The sequence below is a fragment of the Erythrolamprus reginae genome, chromosome 12 (assembly GCF_031021105.1).
Source record: "Erythrolamprus reginae isolate rEryReg1 chromosome 12, rEryReg1.hap1, whole genome shotgun sequence".
Classification (NCBI taxonomy): domain Eukaryota; kingdom Metazoa; phylum Chordata; class Lepidosauria; order Squamata; family Dipsadidae; genus Erythrolamprus; species Erythrolamprus reginae.
In genome coordinates this window covers 4,149,052-4,174,968 of record NC_091961.1, presented here as the reverse complement: position 1 = coordinate 4,174,968, position 25,917 = coordinate 4,149,052, and the positions used below count along the sequence as shown (strand labels likewise).

At 41.2% G+C, this 25,917-nt stretch overlaps 1 long non-coding RNA gene across 1 annotated transcript in view; it reads left to right on the top strand.

Moving 5' to 3' along the window:
- Positions 1-8,861: 8,861 nt before the first annotated feature.
- LOC139175049 (uncharacterized) overlaps positions 8,862-25,917 on the top strand; it is a 150,299-nt gene continuing 133,243 nt past the window's right edge. Inside the window, exon 1 of the long non-coding RNA XR_011560463.1 lies at positions 8,862-8,945. This is a non-coding gene — a long non-coding RNA (uncharacterized lncRNA). The remainder of the gene's footprint in view (positions 8,946-25,917) is intronic.

Sequence of the window (25,917 nt, the reverse complement as noted above, 5' to 3'; positions counted from 1 at the left end):
GGTCCCGTCAGCTAAACAGTGTTGGCTGGCAGGTCCATGGGGGAGGGTCTTCTCTGTGGTGGCTCCGGCTCTCCGGAACCAGTTACCTCCTGAGATCCGGATTGCCCCCACCTTATTGGCTTGGCTTTTCCAGCAGGCTTGATCTGATGGTGTAACTATTGAGATCCGGCTATAAATGGTATGTATAGGGTTTTTTAACTGTGGGATTTTAATTGTTTTAAATTGTTCTGGAGACCTCACCTACAAAAAGATATTGACAAAATTGAACGGGTCCAAAGACGGGCTACAGGAATGGTGGAAGGTCTTAAGCATAAAACGTATCAGGAAAGACTTCATGAACTCAATCTGTAGAGTCTGGAGGACAGAAGGAAAAGGGGGGACATGATCGAAACGTTTAAATATGTTAAAGGGTTAAATAAGGTTCAGGAGGGAAGTGTTTTTAATAGGAAAGTGAACACAAGAACAAGGGGACACAATCTGAAGTTAGTTGGGGGAATGATCAAAGGCAATATGAGAAAATATTATTTGACTGAAAGAGTAGTAGATCCTTGGAACAAACTTCCAGCAGACGTGGTTGGTCAATCCACAGTAACTGAATTTCAACATGCCTGGGATAAACATATATCCATTGTAAGATAAAATACAGGAAATAGTATAAGGGCAGACTAGATGGACCATGAGGTCTTTTTCTGCCGTCAGTCTTCTATGTTTCTATGTTTTCTAGAGGTTTTAATACTATTTATATGTTTTAATTCTTGTTGTGAGCCGCCTGGAGTCCCTAGGAAAATGGGCGGCATACAAATCAAATAAATGATAATGATGAAATGATTGTAACCAATGTGATAAACAAAGTTACTCCCATTCCATGCCATTCCATTCCGTCTCATCCCATCCCATCCCATTCTATTCTATTCTATTCTATTCTATATATAAGGTTTCCGAGGTCGTTCCATTAATCTACTCAGCTCTGACGGGAGAGTGGATTCCCTTTTATTATTTCAATTGACTCAGAAAATCAATGTTTCAGTTCAGAAAGTCAAACCCAGTCATTCCATCTGATTTCCTAATTCCATTATCATGGCCGTGTGAATCGATTCATCTCTTTGAAGATATCCGATGATTTGGATTGATGAGAGGCTCTGAAGTGTCAATCTGATCCAGAAGATTTCAGCCGGAGATTCCCATCAGATACTTTGGAACCAAATCTCTCTCAGAGCTTTGCACGTTTATTTCATATATTGATAGAACTAGAACATTTGGGTTATCACTGATTTCTCACTGTTACAATACTTGCCCTTTTTTGTCCTTTTCGATGCTGTGAAAAAGTTTGATTGGGTGCAAAATTCAGGGATTCCTAGTATTTTTAACCCATCCTCCCTCCCTCCTTTTCTGTCCATCTCTCCCTCTCTTTCTTCTCCCTTCCTCCTTCCCTCCTTCCTTCCTACATTCTTCCTTCCTCCCTCTTTCTCCATCCATCACTCCCTCCCTTTCCTTTCTCCTTACTCTCTTCTTTTCTCCTCCTTCCTTCCTCCCTTCCCCCTTCCCTCCCTCCTTCCTTCTTTCCTCCCTTCTTCCTTCCATCTTCCTTCTTCCTTCCTTCCTTCCTCTGTCCCTCCCTCATTCTTCCTTCTTCCTTCCTCCTTTCTTATCCACCCATCACTCCCTCCCTTTCATTTCTCCTTACTCTCTTCTTTTCTCCTCCTTCCTTCCTCCCTTCCCCCTTCCCTCCTTCCTTCTTTCCTCCCTTCTTCTTTCCATCTTCCTTCCTTCTTCCTTCCTTCCTCTGTCCCTCCCTCCTTGTTCCTTCTTCCTTCTTCCTTCCTCCTTTCTAATCCACCCATCCTTCCCTCCCTTTCTCCTTACTCTCTTCTTTTCTCCTCCTTCTTCCCTCCTTCTTCCCTCCCTCCTTCCTTCCTCCCCTCCTTCCTTCTTTCCTCCCTTCTTCTTTTCATCTTCCTTCCATCTTCCTTCCTTCTTCCTTCCTTCCTCTGTCCCTCCCTCCTTCTTCCTTCTTCCTTTCTTATCCACCCACCACTCCCTCCCTTTCCTCTTCTTCTCCCTCCCTCCTTCCCTCCCTCCCTCCTTCCTTCCTCCCTTCCCCCTTCCCACCTTCCTTCTTTCCTCCCTTCTTCTTTCCATCTTCCTTCCATCTTCCTTCCTTCTTCCTTCCTTCCTCTGTTCCTCCTTCTTCCTTCCTCCTTTCTTATCCACCCATTACTTCCTCCCTTTCCTCTTCTTCTCCCTCCCTCCTCCCCTCCCTCCCTTCCTTTTCTAGCAAGTATATCTGTTCCAAGCTAAAATATGTAAATAAGAATCTGTTGCAGAAACTGAAAATATGAGTGATCAAGCTGACACTTATTCAGAGGGGAATCTTCAGTGCCCTTTCTGGTTTTCTGCCTGGAAAACTGGAATATAAAATTTGGAATCGAAGAAGTAATAATGCAGCATGAAAGGCATCATGCACATTTAAAGTGTTTAATTACTTAGAAATAATACGTTTCCAAGCCATCTTTTCTTTTCCAAAGGGCAAATTCTTTGGCTAATCTGATGATGCGAAATGTAATCCAATTATTAACCAGCGATAAATACAGAAAATTACAACACACCAAAGCTAAATATGGCAGAAAAACAATCCAAAACATTCAAGGTAATCCACATAATAATCCAAACAATTATGAATTCAAAACCACTTCAAAAAGAAATAGCTTCACAACAGAAGCAAGGAAGGATACTTTACCACCAAGATTGATTCAACCTTCCATCCTTCCGAGATCGATAAAATGAAGGCCCAGATTTCTGGGGGCAGCATCCAAAGGATACTGTACATTGCTCAGAGAGTGCTGTAAAGCACTGTGGAATTGTATATACCGGTAAGTCTATGTTATTTATTTATTTGTTTATTTATTTATTTATTTATTACAGAATATCTCCGGGACCACCTTCTGCCGCAAGAATCCCAGCGACCGGTTAGGTCCCACAGAGTTGGCCTTCTCCGGGTCCCGTCGATGAAACAATGCCATTTGGTGGGACCCTGGGGAAGAGCCTTCTCTGTGGTGGCCCCGACCCTCTGGAATCAACTCCTCCCAGAGATTAGGATTGCCCCCACCCTCCTTGCCTTTCACAAACTCCTCAAAACCCACCTCTGTCATTAGGCATGGGGGAATTGACGAAAGACAAGGAGAGTGGGGGAAGTTCTAATCTCTGGGGGGAGTTGATTCCAGAGGGCCGAGGCCGCCACAGAGAAGGCTCTTCCCCTGGGTCCCGCCAGACAACATTGTTTAGTCGACGGGACTCGGAGAAGGCCAAATCTGTAGGACCTTATCAGCCGCTGGGATTCATGCAGCAGAAGACGGTCCCGGAGATAATCTGTATACAAAATCAAGATGAACCTCTAGGTTTGATTACAAACACCTTTTTTTTATTACAGATTTAACAGTTAGAGGACATTTAATGCACTAAATCATTCAGGCAGCTTTTTTTTTTTTTAGAGTATTATACATAGAAACATCTAATTTTGTAAGGAAGCCAAGCAAGGGAGGAGAAATAAGGTGTGAGCCTTGTACCCATAAATAAAACATCCTCATCCAATTCCAGACCAGAGTTTGGGGTGGGGAAACATGGCAATATTGATCTCATAAATATGGAACTATCTATTAAATCATATAAATAACCTTCGTTTCCTGAGCGGCGAGTGGATTTTTATTGCCCAAAATAAGTTGCCATCTCTAGGCAGAGGCTGGGTGTCATGATATAATTGACACTTGGGAACTCAATCCTGGGGCTGCATTTTGGTCCATCGTGGGCAAGACTCCTAGAGCAGTGGTTCTCAACCTTGGGGTCGGGACCCCTTTGGGGGTCAAACAACCATTTCACTGGGGTTGCCTAAGACCATGGGAAAAGACAAATTTCCAATGGTGTTAGCAACCAAAGCTTCTATTCTGGCATCTCAAAATATATTTTTACAATCCATCTAATCAGGAGTTTACAGGGGGGTGTTCCCTCTGACCTCTTGCCAATCAGCTTAAAGATCTGTTGGAAGAATTGGCGCTAGACCTATGGTTGGGGGTCACCACAAGAGGGGGAACTGTATTAAGGGGTCATTAGAAAGGTTGAGAACCACTGTTCTAGAGTATTCACTCTTTAAAGCGTGTGAAGAACTTGCTCGCTCTAATCTATTTATGGACACATTTCTAGGATCATCATTGTGCAAAAAATCAGGAATTAGTAGCATTTACTTCTTTTTCTCCTTCCCCTTCTCCTTCTTTCTCCTTCTCCTTCTCCCTCCCTCATTTTTCTTCTCCCTCTCTCTCCTTCTCCATCTCCTTCCCCCCTCTCTCCCTCCTTTGCTTTTTCCTTCTCTCTTCCTCTCCTCCTCCTCCTTCTCTTCTTCTTCTTCTTCTTCTTCTTCTCCTACTCCTTCCTCTTCCTCTTCTTCCTCCCCCTCCCCCTTCTTCTTCCTTCTTCTTCTTCTTCTTCTTCTTCTTCTTCTTCTTCTTCTTCTTCTTCTCCTTCTCCTCCTTCTCCTCCTTCTCCTTCCTCTTCTTCTTCTACTTACTCCCTCTCCTCCTTCTTCTTCTTCCTTCTTCTCCTCCTCCTCCTTCTCCTTCCTCTTCCTCTTCTTCTTCCTCCCCCTCCCCCTCCTCCTTCTTCTATTTCCTCCTCGTCGTCCTCCTCCTTCTTCCTTCTTCTTCTTCTTCTTCTTCTCCTTCTCCTCCTTCTCCTTCTCCTTCCTCTTCCTCTTCTTCTTCCTCCCCCTCCTCCTCCTCCTCCTTCCTTCTTCTTCTTCTTCTTCTTCTTCTTCTTCTCCTCCTCCTCCTTCTCCTTCCTCTTCCTCTTCTTCTTCCTCCCCCCCTCCTCCTCCTCCTCCTCCTCCATTGGACTCATTCATGCCTTACCACACACAGTGGTCTGCTCCTAACAAATAACAAGTTTTAATATATTGCTTCATCCAACACATCGGGAGGTCTCTAAATCCGCATTTATTGCTTTCCATGCTACTTCATATCTTCTCCCTGATGTGGTTATGCAGAGAATATCCAGCACCCACCCACTGTATTTTTTTCCCTTTCATTGTAATTAACTGCAATTCTCCAGATGGGTAAAGGATATTTCTCCTTTTGGTGAGGATATGGAATTTATTTGGTTTTCAAGAAACCCATGATAATTCAGCAGCCTTTGTTCGTTCATGGGTCAATTGTCCTTTTTTTCAGTGGAACGTTCCTTTTAGACATGGAGAGTGGGGCTTTTATCTTCACGAGGGCAGCATTTTATTTTCTACTGACCTCCATCTAACCTCCCTTCCAAGTTTTGATCTCCCAACATCTGTACACCAGCAATTTGAAAAGTTGGCGCTATCGTTTATTGACTTGTCTCCGTGTTCACTATTTTCCTACCTGCTTCCCAGCCGACCCTCAGGGATCTGCCCCACTTTTTTCACTCCGCCACTATTGAACTTTTTTTTCTCTCTTTGCGTTTCGAGATTCTCATCTGTTCTTCAGAAAGTCCTTCACCATCCTCTACCGATTCATTAAAACTGCAATTTTTCATAACCGGTGAAAATATTTACTGACCTGGACACAAATTGTTTCAACTCCTACCCTCAAAACGTCGCTACAGAGCCCTGCACACCAATCTGAGGTTAGTTGGGGGAAAGATCAGAAGCAGCGCGAGAAAATATTATTTGACTGAAAGAGTAGTAGATGCTTGGAACAAACTTCCAGCAGACGTGGTTGGTCAATCCACAGTCCCTGAATTTAAACAAGCCTGGGATAGACATAGATCCATCCTAAGATAAAATACAGGAAATGGTACAAGGGCAACAGATTCAAACTTAATACGAACCGCTCCAAACTTGACTGTCAAAAATATGACTTTAACAATCGAGTTGTCGAAGCGTGGAACTCATTACCGGACTCAATAGTGTCAACCCCTAACCCCCAACATTTCTCCCTTAGACTATCCACGATTGATCTCTCCAGGTTCCTAAGAGGCCAGTAAGGGGCGTACATAAGTGCACTGGTGTGCCTTTCGTCCCCTGTCCAATTGTCTTTCCTTTATCTCATATATCATTTTTTTTTCCTTTCATATATCTTCTCTTCTAAGTTCACTTTTACCCTTATATATATTACTACATGTCTATTTTCTTCCTATGTATTTGTGTAGTGGACAAATGAATAAATAAATAATAGATAGATAGATAGATAGATAGATGATAGATAGATAGATAGATAGATGATAGATAGATAGATAGATAGATAGATGATAGATAGATAGATAGATAGAAAGAAAGAAAGAAAGATAGATAGATAGATAGATGATAGATAGATAGATAGATAGATAGATAGATAGATAGATAGATGATAGATAGATAGATAGATAGATAGATAGATAGATAGAAAGAGATAGATAGATAGATAGATAGATAGATAGAAAGATAGATAGATAGATAGATAGATAGATAGAAAGATAGATAGATAGATGATAGATAGATAGATAGATAGATAGATAGATAGATGATAGATAGATAGATGATAGATAGATAGATAGATAGATAGATAGATAGAAAGATAGATAGATAGATAGAAAGATAGATAGATAGATAGATAGATAGATAGATAGATAGATAGATAGATAGATAGATAGAAAGATAGATAGATAGATAGAAAGAAAGAAAGATAGATAGATAGATAGATAGATAGATAGATAGATAGATAGATAGATAGATAGATAGATAGATAGATAGATAGATAGATGGACAAGGAGGTCTTTTTCTGCCATCAATCTTCTATGTTCCTAAAACACCTCTCTAGACAAGCTTGAAAACATCTGACATTGCTTAGGGAGGCAAATATTTCTGTCCCCTCCATGCCAAAAACTCAGCTTCTGCACATGCAAAACAAGCAAAAATAGCAAACAAAGCCAAAAACTATCTGGTGGTGCATGCACGGAAACCCAGAAAAAATTCAAATAAATTCAAAAAAAAATAATCAATTTTTAAAAAAAAGATGGTGGTGTCCACAGACCAGCATCAACCGATATGGTTTGGTGGCATCATCATGACATCACCAGAAGGTTGCTAACCGGTCCAAACCAGGAGGAACCCGTCCGTGCTACCGAGGGATGTACAGGTTTTATTTTGGGGGATAAAAATTTAACTGTAAATTTATGCTGGAACCAAACAAGCACACAATCTGATGGATTTCACCCTGCATGTGATAGGCTTTCCTAGAGTTTGGGTTTTGTTTAGCAATGCAAATGTAATTTCTCCCCCTGTGAGGTTTCTAAAGTTACTTAAGACTTTCGGGGATGTGAGAATTAAGAATATAAAAGTTCTGTCTCGGTATCTTGTAAGCCAGCGGTGATTAAATTGCTTAAAGACGATGAAAGGGAAATCGTCTTCTTACATAAGAATCTCTCCATAGGCTTCGTGTAATCTAACTCCGGAATATTTGTTCTGAAAATATATTTGTCTTCTATTGGTGTCATGTGGTCCCTCCCTCACTTACGCACACACATGTACACAAACACAAACACACACAAGAAGGAACGTGTGATGCCAAAAATGTATGTATGTATGCAATGATGGGCTCCTATGGGTACGGTCAGGTACACAGTACCGGTAGCAAAATTTTTATTTCTTTTTCCCCCTTCTGGGCTCTGGGTCTGTTTTTCCTATCGCAGTAAATGAGGTTGAATGTGTATAATTTCAGAAGAGCTGTGCATGTGTGTACATACACTTTAAATCGTAGATAATCAGAGGTGGGCTACTGCCCAGATAGGGGGAAACGCAGTGGGGTAGCAAAAATGGAGCTCCACCCCAGAGCACTCAATTTGCACTGAAAGATTATTATTATTATTATTATTATTATTATTATTATTATTATTATTATTATGTCAATACAACACAGCAAACAAGATCACTATGCTGGATTTTGTATTTCATCACTATTATTATTATTATTATTATTATTATTATTATTATTATTATTATCATTATCATTATCATTATCATTATTTAGATTTGTATGCCGCACCTCTCCGAAGACTCGGAGCGGCTCACATCAGGAATACAAAATACAAATCCAATGATTTAAAAAAGCAAAACAGTTAAAAACCCCTAATTAAAAACACTCATACAACCCAAACAAACCATACATAAAACGGAACAGCCAACGGGAATCAATTTCCCCATGCCTGGCGGCAAAGGTGGGTTTTTAGGAGTTTGCGAAAGGCGAGGAGGATGCGGGCAGTCCTAATCTCCAGGGGGAGTTGATTCCAGAGGGTCGGGGCCGCCACAGAGAAGGCTCTTCCCCTGGGGCCCGCCAGACGGCGTTGTTTTGTTGACGGGACCCAGAGAAGGCCAGAGAAGAAAGAAAGAAAGAAAGAAGGAAGGAAGGAAGGAAGGAAGGAGGAGGAGGGAGGGAGGAAGGGAGGAAGGGAGGAGGAAGGAAGGAAGGAAGAAGGGAGGGAGGGAGGAAAGAAAGAAAGAAAGAAAGAAAGAAAGAAAGAAAGAAAGAAAGAAAGAAAGAAAATGATGAAAAAGTATGTACAATGGGTGGCACTTCCAAACCGGTAGATAAGTAGATTTCACCACTGACCAGGCTCCATGGTGGGTGGGTGTTGAGTTTCCCCCCCCAGAACATTTAGCCATAAAGGATGTGGCTCACAAAGTAGCAAAATCACAACAGCAGCAGTTCCCTCTCAGCACAATGCAGGGAGTGTGGAAACTGAACCGGTGGTGAGGAGGAGCATTAGCACAAATGCATTGCAGCTGAGGTTGTGCTCTCAAACTCAGCTTGGCTGGGAGCCCGATCCCTCTTTGAAACTCACCAGGCTTTCAGCATGAAAGAGTTGACAGCAGAGGAGAGGCCAGACTTCGCCTTTGCTTCCCGTTGAGGTGGCTTATTAATTAAGCATGATTCCCAGGCAGAGTTTACCCTGCGCAGGTAAGGTTGAAAGGGATGCTTTTCTACATTAGTAATGAAGAAGGCTGGAGGGAAGAAAAAAGGAAAAAGGGAGGAGAGGAGAGGGGTGAGAGAGAGAGGGAGGGAGGAAGTAAGGAAGGAAGGAGTAAGAAAGAAAGAAAGAAAGAAGAAAGAAAGAAGAAAAAAGAAGAAAGGAAGAAGAAAAAAGAAGAAAGGAAGAAGGAAGTAAGTAAGAAAGAAAGAAAGAAAGAAGTAAGTAAGAACGTGAGAAAATATTATTTGACTGAAAGAGTAGTAGATCCTTGGAACAAACTTCCAGCAGACGTGGTTGGTAAATCCACAGTAACTGAATTTAAACATGCCTGGGATAAACATATATCTATTGTAAGATAAAATACAGGAAATAGTATAAGGGCAGACTAGATGGACCAGGAGGTCTTTTTCTGCCGTCAGTCTTCTATGTTTCTAAAGAAAGAAAGAAAGAAAGAAAGAAAGAAAGAAAGAAAGAAAGAAAGAAAGAAAGAAAGAAAGAAAGAAAGAAAGAAAGAGAAAGAAAGAAGAGATAGGGAGAGAGAGAGAGAAAGAAATGAAGGGAGGAAGGGAGAGAGAATAGCAAGTGAAATCTTGGAAGGACACTTGCGCAAGCGAGATTTTGGTGATTTTTGACAATAATTTTGCTTCCGCGCATGCTCCGAAGCAAAAAAAAAAATCAGTGAAAATCCCAGAAATCCCACTTGCATGAGCGTCTTCACAAATCTAATAAATTATTTTTGTTATTATTAAGGTAAGAGCTGGGAAGATCGTTAACAGCTAGTTAGGACTGAACCCCCCTACATTCAGAGTATAAGACGCACCCAAATTATCAGGAGGAAAAAGGTGTGTCTTATACACCGACCGAAAAATACGGTATTCTTCAAAGCCTGCCCTGTTCTTATGTGGCTTTCAGCAACTCTGGAGGCCTCATGAAAGCATGGACCTTTGGTAGATGCTGCCTAAGACATCTGGAAATTGCACAAGAGTTTGTCCCATACTTTGACATATACCAGAACACTTTTCGGGTGGAGACTTTCCTTCTTACATTAAAAACAAAAATGATGTTCAATTGGATTTTGTACATGAACAGAAAACAAGGTTTACTTTGTTCTTTGCCTCTAGCAATCAGATGCCCTGAGCCAGTTTAACAAGTTTTCTCGGGTAATACTTATTTATACCAAAAAACAAAACAAAACAAAAGCCCTTGATGGTTATATAAATGTTTTAGATAGATAGATAGATAGATAGATAGATAGATAGATAGATAGATAGATAGATAGATAGATAGATAGATAGATAGATAGATAGATAGATAGATGATAGACAGATAGATAGATAGATAGATAGATAGATAGAGATAGAGACAGATATAGATAGATATAGAGATATAGAGATAGATAGGTAGGTAGGTAGGTAGGTAGGTAGATAGATAGATAGATAGATAGATGATAGGTAGGTAGGTAGGTAGGTAGGTAGGTAGATAGATAGATAGATAGATAGATAGATAGATAGATAGATAGATAGATAGATAGATAGATAGATAGACAGATAGACAGATAGACAGATAGACAGATAGACAGATAGACAGATAGACAGATAGACAGATAGATAGATAGATAGATAGATAGAGATAGAGACAGATATAGATAGATATAGAGATATAGAGATAGATAGATAGATAGATAGATGATAGATAGATAGATAGATAGATGATAGATAGATAGATAGATAGATAGATAGATAGATAGATAGATAGATAGATGATAGACAGATAGACAGATAGACAGATAGACAGATAGACAGATAGATAGATAGAGATAGAGACAGATATAGATAGATATAGAGATATAGAGATAGATAGATAGATAGATAGATAGATAGATAGATAGGTAGGTAGGTAGGTAGGTAGGTAGGTAGGTAGGTAGGTAGGTAGGTAGGTAGGTAGATGGGTAGATGGGTAGATGGGTAGATGGGTAAATAGGTAGAGAGATAGAGAGATAGAGAGAGATAGATATAGATATATATAAACCTGAGTAATAATTGAATTACATAAGTACACATAGAATTTATTATTTTTAAAAAATGTGTGTTTTTCTTTGTTGTAGTTTCTAGCTTTTAAAAAAATGCTATGCTTGTGTTTTTTCTTGGATGGTGCATGTATTTTTATCGTAATTCTCATTGTGTTTTGGGCCTTCTGTCCTTATTTAAAAAACAATAAAATATATAACTAAATATATGTAGTGTGCCTAAGCCAGGAGTGTTGGACTAGAAGACCTCCACTCTGTTATTGTATTCTGTTCTGTTCTTTTTCTGTTCTGTTCTGTTCTATTCTATTCTACTCTACTCTCTATTTTTTTTTAAAAAGAGCTGGGGTGGTGCAGCAGGTAGAGTGCTGTACTGCAGGCCACTGAAGCTGACTGTAGATCTGTAGGTCAGCGGTTCAAATCTCATCACCAACTCAAGGTCGACTCAGCCTTCCATCCTTCTGAGGTGGGTCACATGAGGACCTGGATTGTGGGAGCAATATGCTGGCTCTGTTAAAAAGTGCTATTGCCAACATGTTGTAAGCCGCCATGAATGAATGAATGAATGAATGAATGAATGAATGAATGAATGAATGAATGAATGAATGAATGCATGAATGCATGCATGCATACATACATACATACATTGCTCTGCTCTACTCTACTCTATTCTATTCCTTATTCTATTCTCCCTTCCATGTACTGTTCTATTCCATTCCATTCCATTCTATATATATAATGTCTTTTTGTGAATGGTGCCCAATTAACATTGTGTGTGGTCTTATCACAGTATGGCTAAGAGTTAGGATAGCTTATTCTATTTAGTGGCAAGCAGGGTTAAAATCCATCAGGTTTTGACAGGTTCTGGAGAACCGGCAGCCGAAATTTGAAGCAAGACTACTGAATGGCATTTTCTGCGTGGCCCTTGAGCCCAACAACATTAAAGGATCCAAAATATACGTTTTTCATGAGGAACCTTATTTATTTGTTGAGAACTATTTCTTATTTTATTACACGTTTTGGGACCTTTGGGTCAAAACATCCCAAGCCAACAATCTAATATGTGTATGTGAGAGTTAATTAAGCTGCCCGAAGACGGCGTCGTTGAAGAATGTCTGGAAATTGTCTTCATTCGACTAGGACATCTTTGCAAAAGCTGGCTGGTAATTACGTCTATCTCTTCATTTTGATAATTAGTGTTAAGCCCGCAATGCAGGCTCTGGGATTTGAATGTAATCACCTCACATCTAACATGTGCATGGCAATTACTTTGAGAAGCAGGGAGTCTCTGACAGAGAAAAATGATAATATCGCAAGGCAGTTCTAGCGGATTCTTTGGACATCCTTTGTTCCTTCCACGAAGCCATCAAATTCAGCGGTGGTGGGTGAACCAAATCATCTCCCCAGTTAATCTGACCTCAGTCTGGTTGAATTCCCTGCATCATTGATTGATTTTATTTTATTTTATTGGATTTGTATGCTGCCCCTCTCCGTAGACTCGGGGCGGCTAACAACAGTAGTAAAACAGCATATGACAATCCAATATTAAAACAGTTAAAATCCCTTATTGTAAAACCAAACATACATACAGACATACCATGCATAAAATTGTAAAGGCCTAGGGGGAAAAAGTATCTCAATTCCCCCATGCCTGGCGGCAGAGGTGGGTTTTAAGAAACTTACGAAAGGCAAGGAGGATGGGAGCAATTCTAATCTCTGGGGGGAGTTGGTTCCAGAGGGCCAGGGCCGCCACAGAGAAGGCTCTTCCCCTGGGTCCCACCAAGCGACATTGTTTAGTTGACGGGACCCAGAGAAGACCCACTCTGTGGGACCTAACTGGTCACTGGGATTCGTGCAGCAGAAGGCGGTCCCTGAGATAGTCTGGTCCGGTGCCATGAAGGGCTTTATAGTACAGTCTGAATCTCCCGAATTAATCCCAGCTTCGGTATCTGTTGTGGTTGGCTCTGGGTCAGCTCCTGCAACAGGGAATTTGGATGTTGGTTTAGGGGAATCCTCAGGGTCACAGAGACTTGTATTATTGCCAGCAGCTTCTGATAGTGAAGATTCATTGCCAAGGTCAGACGGTGGGGAAGCAGAATCAGACGGAGAGATGGGTGCAGCCAGCTCGCTAGTTAATGACCCCATTAGTGAGTCATCAGACTCGGAGGAGGATTGGTGGATAGATGCCCGTATGCGCAGGCTCATGGCTAGAAGGGACCAACTGCACAGGTATCATGGGAGATAAGGGAGAACACCTGTTGCTGAGGCAATTAAGTTAATGGGGTGGATGATAAATTACGGGCGTTGGGGAGTGCACATGTGGCCGTTTATTCATTTGGAGAAGGATCCTTGCCAAGGTTTGGACTATTCCAGGATTTCTGTTGACTCTTCGGACAATTCACAGTTAACTTTTGTGGAATCAAAGAAAGGGGAGTTGTGAGGAATGCCACCTGCCTTAATTGTTCTTTTTCGTTCCTGCTTTTGACCGCAATCCAGGACTGTAAATTGGGTGAGAGAAATTTGTCTCTGCTTAAACGTCTGTGCTTTTAACACTTTTTCAGATAAGCTACTTTTATTTCTTCTGCCCGGCGTGTGCGTGTTTGACTTTGCATTCCTCTCTCACTGGAGGCTGTTAACGAGAAGCCCGGCATAACAGTATCCATCTTGACCCGTAGGCAAGAGGTTTGTCTGCATCTTAGAACATCCAGCAGAGATAAACACAACAATTCTTGCCGTTTTCTACGATGGCTCTGCAAAGATTAAGTATACAGCCAAAAGGAGGCAAGAGAAGGCAGATTTTAATTCTGTGACCCACTTCCTCAATCCACTTTAGCCATGTTTGTTGAACACGAAAACAGTTTTTGACTTTTTCTGTTAATATTTATAGCACGGGGCGGGATGAAATGCAATTTTCCGCGCGTGATGGACTACACTTCCATCATTTCTGATTAGGCATGCTGGCTAGGCTTCTGCTAATGGAGACCTTAACAATATTTTGAAGGGCACAGGTTCTGCACTTACAAATGTCATCTACAGGGTAAGGAGCTGATCTATACTGAGAGCAGAAGTGGGTTTCAGCAGATTCTGACCAGTTCTGGAGAACCAGAAGCAAAACTTTTGACCAGTTCAGAGAACCAGTAAATACTATCTCTGACTGGCTCCTCCCCCAACTATTTTCTGCCTCCCAAATCCCATCTGATTGGGAGGAAATGGAGATTTTGCACTATCCTTCCTCTGGAATGGGGAGAAAATGAAGATTTTTCAGTACCCTTCCCCTGTAGTGGTGAGAGAATGAAGATGTTGCAATATCCTTTAAAGCCCTACATGGCAATGGACCAGACTACCTCCGGATCCGCCTGCTACCGCATGAATCCCAGCGACCGATAAGGTCCCACAGAGTTGGCCTTCTCCGGGTCCCGTCGACTAAACAATGTCGTTTGGCGGGCCCCAGGGGAAGAGCCTTCTCTGTGGCGGCCGCGGCCCTCTGGAACCAACACCCCCCAGAGATTAGAACTGCCCCTACCCTCCCTGTCTTTCGTAAACTACTCAAGACTCATTTATACCGCCAGGCATAGGGGAGTTGAGATAGCCCTTCCCCCTAGGCCATTACAAGTTATGCATGGTATGTTTGTGTGTATGTTTGGTTTTATAATAGGGGTTTTTAGTTGTTTTTATTATTGGATTGTACATGCTGTGTTTATTATTGTTGTTAGCCGCCCCGAGTCTGCAGAGAGGGGCGGCATACAAATCCAATAAAAATAATAATAATAATAATAATAATAATAATAATAATAATAATAATAATAATAATAATTATTATTATTATTATTATTATTATTATTATTATTATTATTATTATCATCCTTCCCCTGGAGTGGGAAGGGAATGGGGATTTTGCAGTATCCTTCCCCTGGAGTGGGGAGAGAATGGAGATCTTGGAATACAGTGTTCCCTCGATTTTCGCAGGGGATGCGTTCCAAGACCGTTCGCGAAAGTCCAATTTCCGCGAAGTAGAGATGCAGAAGTAAATACATTATTTTTGGCTATGAACAGTATCACATGCCTTCCCTTAACACTTTAAAACCCTAAATTCACAATTTCCCATTCCCTTAGCAACCATTTAGATTATTACTCACCGTGTTTATTTATTAAAATTTATTTTTTTAAAAATTATTAAAGGCGTACGAAAGTTTGGCAATGACATATGATGTCATCGGGCGGGAAAAACCATGGTATAGGGGGGAAAACACGAAGTATTTTTTAATTAATAGTTTTGAAAAACCGTGGTATAGACTTTTCACGGCCTCTAGGAAATTTCAGATCTAGTTGCATCTCTTCACTTCTATTTCAAACAGTCTATTTCAACCCATTGCTTTTAAGTGGTCTGATTTTGGCCCTAAAGGTCTCTTAGAAATTTGCATCCAATTTGTACTTTGTAATGTGGAGGGAGAAAAAAGAGGGGTGTGAGAAAAGAGGCATTATGGATTTGCAAATCTGGGCCGATCCAATTTGCTGAATCAATCAAGAAAACCGAATTGATTCAGTGTTTTGATTTGTTCCACCAATTTTATCTGGCAAGGCAGATAGTTTCAATTTCTTAGCAGGATTTAGAAAATGAAGCTTTTACACATGCACAGTTGATCTAATTGCTGTTCATCACGATTCATTGCATCAAATTGTTGGCAGCTTTGTCAAATGGATTTGTTATAATGAGGTTTTGCACATCTTTACAATTATTTACCTATCTGGGAAATAATCATGTAATATCCATACTTATATAATTCTGGGTATTAAAATGGCCAAGTTTGGAAAACACTGCCCAAGACTAAATAGACACATTTAGAAACATATCTAGCAATTGGTTCTATATTATTAAATTTCCTCAGTTTAACAATGTACAGGTCTGAGTATCAATAGAACTTAATGGGGCTACCTCTGAAAAGTGTTCGGAAACTTCAGATCGTGCAGAACGCGGCCGCGAGAGCCATCATGGGGCTTCCTAGATTTGCCCACGATTCTACAACACTCCGTGGCCTGCATTGGCTGCCAATCAGTTTCCGGTCACAATTCAAAGTGTTGGTTATGACCTTTAAAGCCCTACATGGCATTGGACCAGAGTACCTCCGCAACCGCCTGCTACCGCACGAATCCCAGCGACCGATAAGGTCCCACAGAGTTGGCCTGCTCCGGGTCCCATCGACCAAACAATGTCGTTTGGCGGGCCCCAGGGGAAGAGCCTTCTCTGTGGCAGCCCTGGCCCTCTGGAATCAACTCCCCCCGGAGATTAGAACTGCCCCCACACTCCTTGTCTTTCGTAAATTACTCAAGACCCATCTATACTGCCAGGCACGGGGAAGTTGAGACACCTTTCCCCCAGGCTTTTTTATATTTATGTTTGGGTATGTATATGTTGTTTGCTTTTTTAAATATGATAGGGTTTTATGTGCTTTTTAAAATTAGATTTGTTTTCACTGGAATATTGTTTTTATTATTGTTGTGAGCCGCCCCGAGTCTTCGGAGAGGGGCGGCATACAAATCTAATAAATTAATTGAATTGAATTAATATTCCAAATACATTTCCTGGTCTATAATCTTATGCATGGAATTGCATTGCCACCCAAAATTTTATTTGTAGAGTGCCTATTCTAAATGATAGCATAATTTTTAATATAACATTAGTGGCATGTCCTATTTCTTAATTATCGTTTTATTTTAATGGTGGCCCGTGTTAATCAAGCTTAATAGGGATTTTGATAAGAAAATTGCTAGAAAATACCTAATCATACCATAAGCCTCTTGTGTGTTATTAGCAATATATTAGATTTATGCTATATCTGACTTGTTCTTTATCTACCCATATTTTACTATTTGACCCTGATTTTCTTATCTGTACTAGCACTTCTTATATTCTATATTCTTATATTCTTTCAGAAGGTGTAATAAAGAATTGGAAACAAATCCTTTGAAATGTAGAGGGGGTAGACTTATTATACTTTCAGTCCTTGTGATGGAAGGATTTGCTGTCTTTTTATTTATTTCCTCGACCTCAGATTTGAGTTTTTCTGAATCTCGGTTTAACTGGGACATGGTTTTAAAATGAATACTGTGCGAGGCAGAAGAATGCCCCATAAATAATCTGGTCCAATAACATGTAGGGCTTTATAGGTGACAACCATAGAAACATAGAAACATAGAAGTCTGACGGCAGAAAAAGACCTCATGGTCCATCTAGTCTGCCCTTATACTATTTTCTGTATTTTATCTTAGGATGGATATATGTTTATCCCAGGCATGTTTAAATTCAGTTACTGTGGATTTATCTACCACGTCTGCTAGAAGTTTGTTCCAAGGATCTACTACTCTTTCAGAAAAATAATATTTTCTCAGGTTGCTTTTGATCTTTCCCCCAACTAACTTCAGATTGTGTCCCCTTGTTCTTGTGTTCACTTTCCTATTAAAAACACTTCCCTCCTGGACCTTATTTAACCCTTTAATATATTTAAATGTTTCGATCATGTCCCCCCTTTTCCTTCTGTCCTCCAGACTATACAGATTGAGTTCATTAAGTCTTTCCTGATACGTTTTATGCTTAAGACCTTCCACCATTCTTGTAGCCCGTCTTTGGACCCGTTCAATTTTGTCAATATCTTTTTGTAGATGAGGTCTCCAGAACTGAACACAGTATTCCAAATGTGGTCTCACCAGCATTCTATATAGCGGGATCATAATCTCCCTCTTCCTGCTTGTTATACCTCTAGCTATGCAGCTAAGCATCCTACTTGCTTTCCCTACCGCCTGACTGCACTGTTCACCCATTTTGAGACTGTCAGAAATCACTACCCCTAAATCCTTTTCCTTTGAAGTACAGTATTTGCTAACACAGAACTGCCAATACAATACTCAGATTGAGGATTCCTTTTCCCCAAGTGCATTATTTTACATTTGGAAACATTAAACTGCAGTTTCCATTTCTTTGACCATTTATCTAGTAAAGCTAAATCATTTACCATATTACAGACGCCTCCAGGAATATCAACCCTATTGCACACTTTAGAGTCATCGGCAAATAGGCAAACCTTCCCCTATGTCACTCACAAACATATTAAAAAGAATAGGACCCAGAACAGACCCTTGTGGCACACCGCTTGTAACCTGACTCTGCTCAGAATACTCGCCATTAACAATAACTCTCTGATGTCTACGCTTCAGCCAGCTGCAAATCCATTGAACTATCCAGGGATTAAGTCCAATCTTCACTAATTTATCTATCAGCTCATTATGTGGAACAGTATCAAAGGCTTTGCTGAAGTCCAGGTAGGCAATATCCACGGCACCACCTTCATCCAACACCTTTGTGACATAGTCAAAGAAATCAATGAGATTAGTCTGACATGAATTGCCTTCAGTAAAGCCATGCTGATTTGGGTCCATTAAGTTATTGTTTTTTAGGCGCTGATTTATCCTCTTTTTGAGTAGAGTCTCCATCATTTTAACTACCACTGATGTCAAGCTAACTGGCCTGTAGTTACCAGCTTCTTCTCTACTGCCCTTCTTGTGAATAGGCACAACACTGGCCATTCTCCATTCCTCAGGAACTTCTCCTGTTAACAAGGATTGGTTAAACAAATCAGTCAGGGGGGTAGTAATGACAGATCTGAGTTCTGAGTTCTTTAAGAACTCTGGGGTGGATGCCATCTGAACCATAAAGTAAAACTCTTCAACACAACTGATAACACAACTACTCTACAAAAAGACCTAGACTCGGTTTCTGAGTGGTCCAACACATGGCAACTCCAGATCTCAACCAGCAAATGCTCTGTCCTACACATCAGCAAAAAGTATTATTAGTATTAGTATTATTAGTTTGAACTTCAAATACAAACTTAATAAACAAATTATCACAGATAATCCCCATTCGGTCAAGGACCTCGGAATACTAATAACTAAAGATCTAAGTGCCAAAGCCCACTGCAACAACATCGCTAAGAAGGCCTCAAGAGTTACTTACCAGAGCTTACAAAACTTTCGCAAGACCCATCATAGAATACAGCTCATCTGTTTGGAACCTATATCGCATCTCAGACATTAACACCCTTGAAAATGTTCGAAGATACTTCACCAGAAGAGCCCTTCACTCCTCCATTCAAAACAGAATACCCTACGAAACTAGGCTTACAATCCTGGGTCTTGAAAGCTTAGAACTACAACGCCTTAAACATGATCTACGTATTGCCCACAAGATCATATGCTGCAATGTCCTGCTTGTCAAAGACTACTTCAGCTTCAACCACAACAACACAAGAGCACACAACAGATACAAGCTTAATATTAACCGCTACAAACTTGACTGTAAAAAATATGACTTTAGTAATCGGGGTGTCCAAGCGTGGAACTCATTACCGGACTCTATAGTATCATCCCCTAACCCCCAACATTTTACCCTTAGACTATCCATGGTTGGCCTCTCCAGATTCTTAAGAGGTCAGTAAGGGCGTGCATAAGTTCACCAGAGTGCCTTCCATCCCCTGTCCTATTGTCTCTCCTATATCTCCTATATCTTCTCTTCTATACCTATATCTTTTTCTGCTATTCTTTCATAGTTATATTTCACTCCTTTATTTTCTCCTCTATTCCTCCTTTAATACGTTCTACCTGATTATATCCTCTATAACCCTCATTGTATATCCAATTAATTAATTAAATAAATAAACAAACACACACGCAGGCAGGCAGGCAGGCAGGCAGGCAGGCAGACAGACAGATAGACCTGGTAGGCAGATATTACCCCACTAATTTCCTCCCCCAAAATTAGGGTGCATTTTATACTCCGAAAAATGTGGTATACAACTGTAAGTTAAAAATTGCCAGGTGAAATTTATCTCATATCCCTGCTCTGAGCAAGCAATCTCTTTTGTCCACTGTCCCAATAACCTCCTTATGGTCTTTTCAACTGCTTCAAAATGTTCTGATACAGCTTTAATTTCAATCATACCATTGGGCCCATAATAATCACCTCATTGTCAATTTTCTAGTGAAGAATGGCTTCTCCTTAGGAAGACCAATTATTTTTAGCCAGATCTTCCTAAAGTCTGTCCTTCAGCGACCCATAAATTGAGAAAGAGGTGGCCCAAACTACCTTTCTTCTTCCTCCTCTTCTTCTTCTTCTTCTTCTTCTTCTTCTTCTTCTTCTTCTTCTTCTTCTTCTCCTCCTCCTCCTCCTCCTTCTTCTCCTTCTCCTCCTCCTCCTTCTTCTCCTCCTCCTCCTTCTGATCCTTCTTCTTCTTCTCCTCCTCCTCCTCCTCTTCATCCTCCTGATCCTTCTTCTCCTTCTGATCCTTCTCCTCCTCCTCCTTCTTCTCCTTCTGATCCTTCTTCTTCTCCTCCTCCTCCTCCTTCTTCTCCTTCTTCTCCTCCTCCTCCTCCTTCTCCTCCTCCTCCTCCTCCTCCTCCTCCTCTTTTCATGACACCAAAAGTTATTTAAACAAAAGATTGCGGACTCAATTTTGTTTTGATCCTATTTTTTTTTAATGGAAGGAACCGCAGATTTAATGACTAGTATCTATTTATAACTTTTCGCTTCTCTTCTGCCAAGCTCGCTTTAATACAATGTTGTATTATTTTGGCTGAAGGCTGCCTTATGAAGGACATGCTGTGGGCTGTGGGCCAAGAAACAGTAGATGGAGCAGAGGCAAAAACGAAATTTGATTTTATTTACACATAAAATTAAATATGGTTGATTTGATTACTCTCCAGCTTTGTATTTAATAGGTTTTCTCTTCTATCACACCACAAACACAGTTTGGCTGTGTTTTGAAGGTTTCAGGGACACACCAAAGGGCTTTTTTGATGAAACATTTTCAAACGGTTCTTTCTGGTTCCAGGGTTTGATTGTTAGTTGTTGGTTGTTGTTGTTTTTATTATTATTATTAGTAGTAGTAGTAGTAGTAGTAGTAGTATTCGCAGTATTAGTATTAGTAGTATTAGTAGTAGTATTAGTAGTAGTACTGTATTAGTATTATTGTTGTTGTTTTTGTTGTTGTTATTTCTACAAACAGCAAACAAGATTACTACCGTATGCTGGATTTCATATTTCATCACCAAGCACCTAGGACTGCGTGATGTAGAGGCGAATTATGTGTGTTTATCGCAGTAAAGCGGCCTTTTGCAATTGACAGATGGAGATTTTGTCAATTCCGATGGTTTTCAAATGTCCGCTGAGATCCTTTGGCACTGCGCCCAGCGTGCCAAGGACCACTGGGACCACTTTCACTGGCTTGTGCCAGAGTCATTGTAGCTCAATTTTTAGATCTTCGTATTTCACAAATTTCTCTGCTTCTCCTCCATTCTGCTGTCTCTTGGGATTGCGATGTCGATGATCCATACTTTCTTTTTCTCCATGATCATGATGCCTGGCGTATTATATTTCAAAATTCGGTCAATCTGAAGTCAAAAGTCCTACAGTAGTTTTGCATGCTCATATGACATGTGGGAGTGGCTTGACAATCATGTGACTGGGAGTGACTTAAAGGTCATGTGACTGGGTGGGAGTGGCTTACCAACCAAGATACGTTTGTCAAATAGGTGCTTGGGCTCTTTCGCACTTGATTAAATCCCATTATTTGAATAGCCACAAAAAGGGCAAATGATAGAGCAGCATTATTGGTTGAGGAGCACAGTAACATTTTAAGGTTTTGTACTGAACACACAAGGTTCTGTATGATAACAGATTAGGCAAGTTGCTCAATTTTCTTTAATTGCTATTCTGGGTAATGATTAAAATGTTGAAAGCGTTCATGGATAAAAACATATTATTTAATTATTTCTGATTTTAAAAGTAATTAAGGATCATACTAAGGTACTAGAGAAGGAAGGACAATTAAAAAACCTATGAAATATTCAATAAATAGTGCATAAATTTACTACCCCCTCTGTATCCCCCACCGCCGTGGGGACAGCAGCCCATTATTGCCTGGAAGGGACTTTGGAGGTCCTCTAGTCTCCTGTTTAGGCAGGAAAACCTTTATATGCTTGTTTATTTGTTATATATATCTTAGTAATCATTATCATTACATAACTCCAAGAATAACATACACCAAGGGTGGACATGATCGAAACATTTAAATATGTTAAAGGGTTAAATCAGGTTCAGGAGGGAAGTGTTTTTAATAGGAAAGTGAACACAAGAACAAGGGGACACAATCTGAGGTTAGTTGGGGGAAAGATCAAAGGCAACATGAGAAAATATTATTTCACTGAAAGAGTAGTAGATCCTTGGAACAAACTTCCAGCAGACATGGTAGATAAATCCACAGTAACTGAATTGAAACATGCCTGGGATAAACATATCCATTGTAAGATAAAATACAGGAAAAAGTATAAGGGCAGACTAGATGGACCATGAGGTCTTTTTCTACCGTCAGTCTTCTATGTTTCTATAAGAACTTGACCAGAATTGTCTTCAAGTTCAAAAGTGAATTGCCATTAGAATAGAATAACAGAGTTGGAAGGGATCTTGGAGGTCTTCTAGTCCAGTGTTTCCCAACCTTGGCAACTTGAAGATATTTGGACTTCAACTCCCAGAATTCCCCAGCCAGCAAATGCTGGCTGGAGGATTCTGGGAGTTGAAGTCCAAATATCTTCAAGTTGCCAAGGTTGGGAAACACTGTTCTAGTCCAACCCCCTACTTAGGCAGGAAAACCTACACCACTTAAGACAAAGGGCTATCCAACGTCTTCTTAAAAACTTCCAGTATTGACTGATTGATTTCTGTTCCTATGGAAAGAATCAACACAAAACCAGACTGCCATAGTCTCTCGGTCTTCCAGCGAATGTGAAAAGGAAATACACAATATTCTATTTCTCATTCTTTCGGTAAATGTGAAAAAGGAAATTCAATTTCCAACTGTGAGAAGAGAAGAGGTGGGGAACGTGAGTCATTATTTTCTTGAAAAACAAGTCTTACATAAGCCAAGGACTTTCCTATATCTTCTGCATTTAAGGCCCTGGTTCCTGATGGGAATACCGACTGATTAAAAAAAAGAAAAGTCCTTGACCTCAGTTGAAATTGAAAACAAGACCTTCCTGGTGGTAACAACACTCCTACTCTTCTCTTGTTCTTTGGCATGTTCTACCTTCCCTAACCGTGATATTTTCAGATAATTATTCAACCCAGGAGAGGGGAGGGAGGACAACTTTTATCAACTAAAGTGGTACCTCTACCTAAGAACGCCTCTACTTAAGAACTTTTCTAGATAAGAAACGGGTGTTCAAGATTTTTTGGCCTCTTCTCAGGAACCGTTTTCCACTTACAAACCCGAGCCTCCGAAACTGTAACCGGAAAAGGAAAGGAGAAGCCTCCGTGGGGCCTTTTTAGGAATCTCCTGGGAGGAAAGAGGGCTGGAAAAGGCAGGGAGAAGCCTCTGTGGGGGCTCTCTAGGAATCTTCTGGGAGGAAACAGGAGCAGAAAAGCCAGGGAGAAGCCTCCGTGGGGCCTCTCTAGGAATCTCCTGGGAGGAAACAGGAGCGGAAAAGCCGGGGAGAAGCCTCCGTGGGGCCTCTCTAGGAATCTCCTGGGAGGAAACAGGAGCGGAAAAGCCGGGGAGAAGCCTCCGTGGGGCCTCTCTAAGAATCTCCTGGGAGGAAACAGGGCTGGAAAAGGTGGGGAGAAGCCTCCGTGGGGCCTCTCTAGGTATCTCCTGGGAGGAAACAGGGCCAGAATGGCAGGGAGAAGCCTCCGTGGGGGCTCTCTAGGAATCTCCTGGGAGGAAACAGGAGCAGAAAAGCCAGGGAGAAGCCTCCATGGGGGCTCTCTAGGAATCTCCTGGGAGGAAACAGGAGCAGAAAAGCTGGGGAGAAGCCTCTGTGGGGGTTCTCTAAGAATCTCCTGGGAGGAAACAGGAGCGTAAAAACCGTAAAAACTGGGAGGAAACAGGAGCGTAAAAACCGAGGAGAAGCCTCCGTGGGGCCTCTCTCCTGGGAGGAAACAGGACTGGAAAACATGGGGAGAAACCTCCGTGGAGCCTCTCTAGGAATCTCCTGGGAGGAAACAGGGCCGGAAAAGGCAGGGAGAAGCCTCTGTGGGGGCTCTCTAGTAATCTCCTGGGAGGAAAAGGACCGGAAAAGCCGGGGAGAAGCCTCCATGGGGCCTCTCTAGGAAAAATTGCCTCTTCTTTCAAATTTTTCTGCTTAAGAAGGAACCTAGTCACGGAACAAATTAAGTTCATAAGTAAAGGCACCACTGTATGGTCAAGTTGCTTGAAGATCATCAATAAAATCTCATGATCTGTCTACAGATTAAATGAGTTGGACTTGAAAGATGTGGGGGAAGACGTTCGTTTGCGCAGCAATCTTCCCTTCCTTGGGGAGACAAAATTAGATTGCTAGCAATTTGATGGCAACCAACACAACCAGGGCTACACAGAACAGCACAAATATTTGCAAACATTGTGTCTTGCGGTTATATATAGCTCTCTCGACGTTCAAAAAACCTTCCCACTTGCTCCTACGCGAAGCTTTTAGGGAGGCAGAAATTAAATCAGATCCCAAATGCTGCAAGCTAAAAACTCTCTTGGTCAGAGTGAAATCTAATTTATTGGGGTTCTTCACAGAGCTTCGGGGCAAAAAGGACTTGGTCACAATAAGATACTTCATCTTTCAAAGACATCAATCACAGGTTTTTCAGACTGTCAGAGTTCGGAGAGATTAATTCGAAAGATTTGGGGTCTGGCAAAGGATATTTGGCAAGGGCATAACACGGAGAAAATTTAAAACGTTCCGCGAGGGTTGAAATAAAACTACGAATGATGTTCTCTAATGCCACAATATCTCCCGGAGTGATGGGTTGTTGTTGTTGTTGTTTTTTTAAAAAATCACACGCCTCTAAATCTCTTATTGACAGGCAGGGGCCAGGCCATCAACAAAATGTGTGGCTGGGTTCACCCGAGTTCCTTTAATCGTGGTTGATCCAATGAACCCACAACTCTATAATATGTAGGCAGATGACTTGTAATATTGATTGTTTCCTGATTGCTTATTTATTTATTCATTCATTCATTCATTCATTCATTCATTGGATTTGTATGCCACCCCTCTCCGGAGACTCAGGGCGGCTAACAGCAACAATAAAGCAGTGTACAATAGTAGTCTGATGTTAGAAATAATTAAAAGCCCATTAATATAAAAAAAACCCAAACATACATACATACATACTATGCATAGAATTGTAAAGGCCTAGGGGGAAAGAGTATCTCAATTCCCCCATGCCTGACGACAGAGGTGGGTTTTAAGCAGCTTACGAAAGGCAAGGAGGGTGGGGGCAATTCTAATCTTTGGGGGGAGTTGGTTCCAGAGGGCTGGGGCCGCCACAGAGAAGGCTCTTCCTCTGGGTCCCGCCAAGCGACATTCTTTAGTTGACGGGACCCGGAGAAGACCCACTCTGTGGGACCTAACTGGTCGCTGGGATTCGTACAGCAGAAGGCGGTCCCGCTGAGATAATCTGGTCCAGTGCCATGAAGGGCTTTATAGGTCATAACCAACACTTTGAATTGTGACCGGAAACTGATCGGCAACCAATGCAGACTGCGGAGTGTTGGTGTAACATGGGCATATTTAGGAAAGCCCATCATTGCTCTCGCAATTTGTACCCTATGACAATCATTAAGTACTGTACCTCATGATTCTTGACAAATGAGCCAAGGAAGGGAACCAGAAATAGACCAGAAACATAAATATAGAAATCATGTTCAAACCCCCCCCCCATATTTCATATTTTTCCCCTGCCCTTCTTAATGGACTACACCGCCCCCTCCTTTTGGTGGGCTGCCTTATCTCCATCTGTCCTTTGTTTTTATAACCATCAGATTTGCTGTCGTGTTGTTTTCCCCCAACTGTGGGAGAACTAATGTTCGCAAAACATATGCTATACCAAATAAAACCAA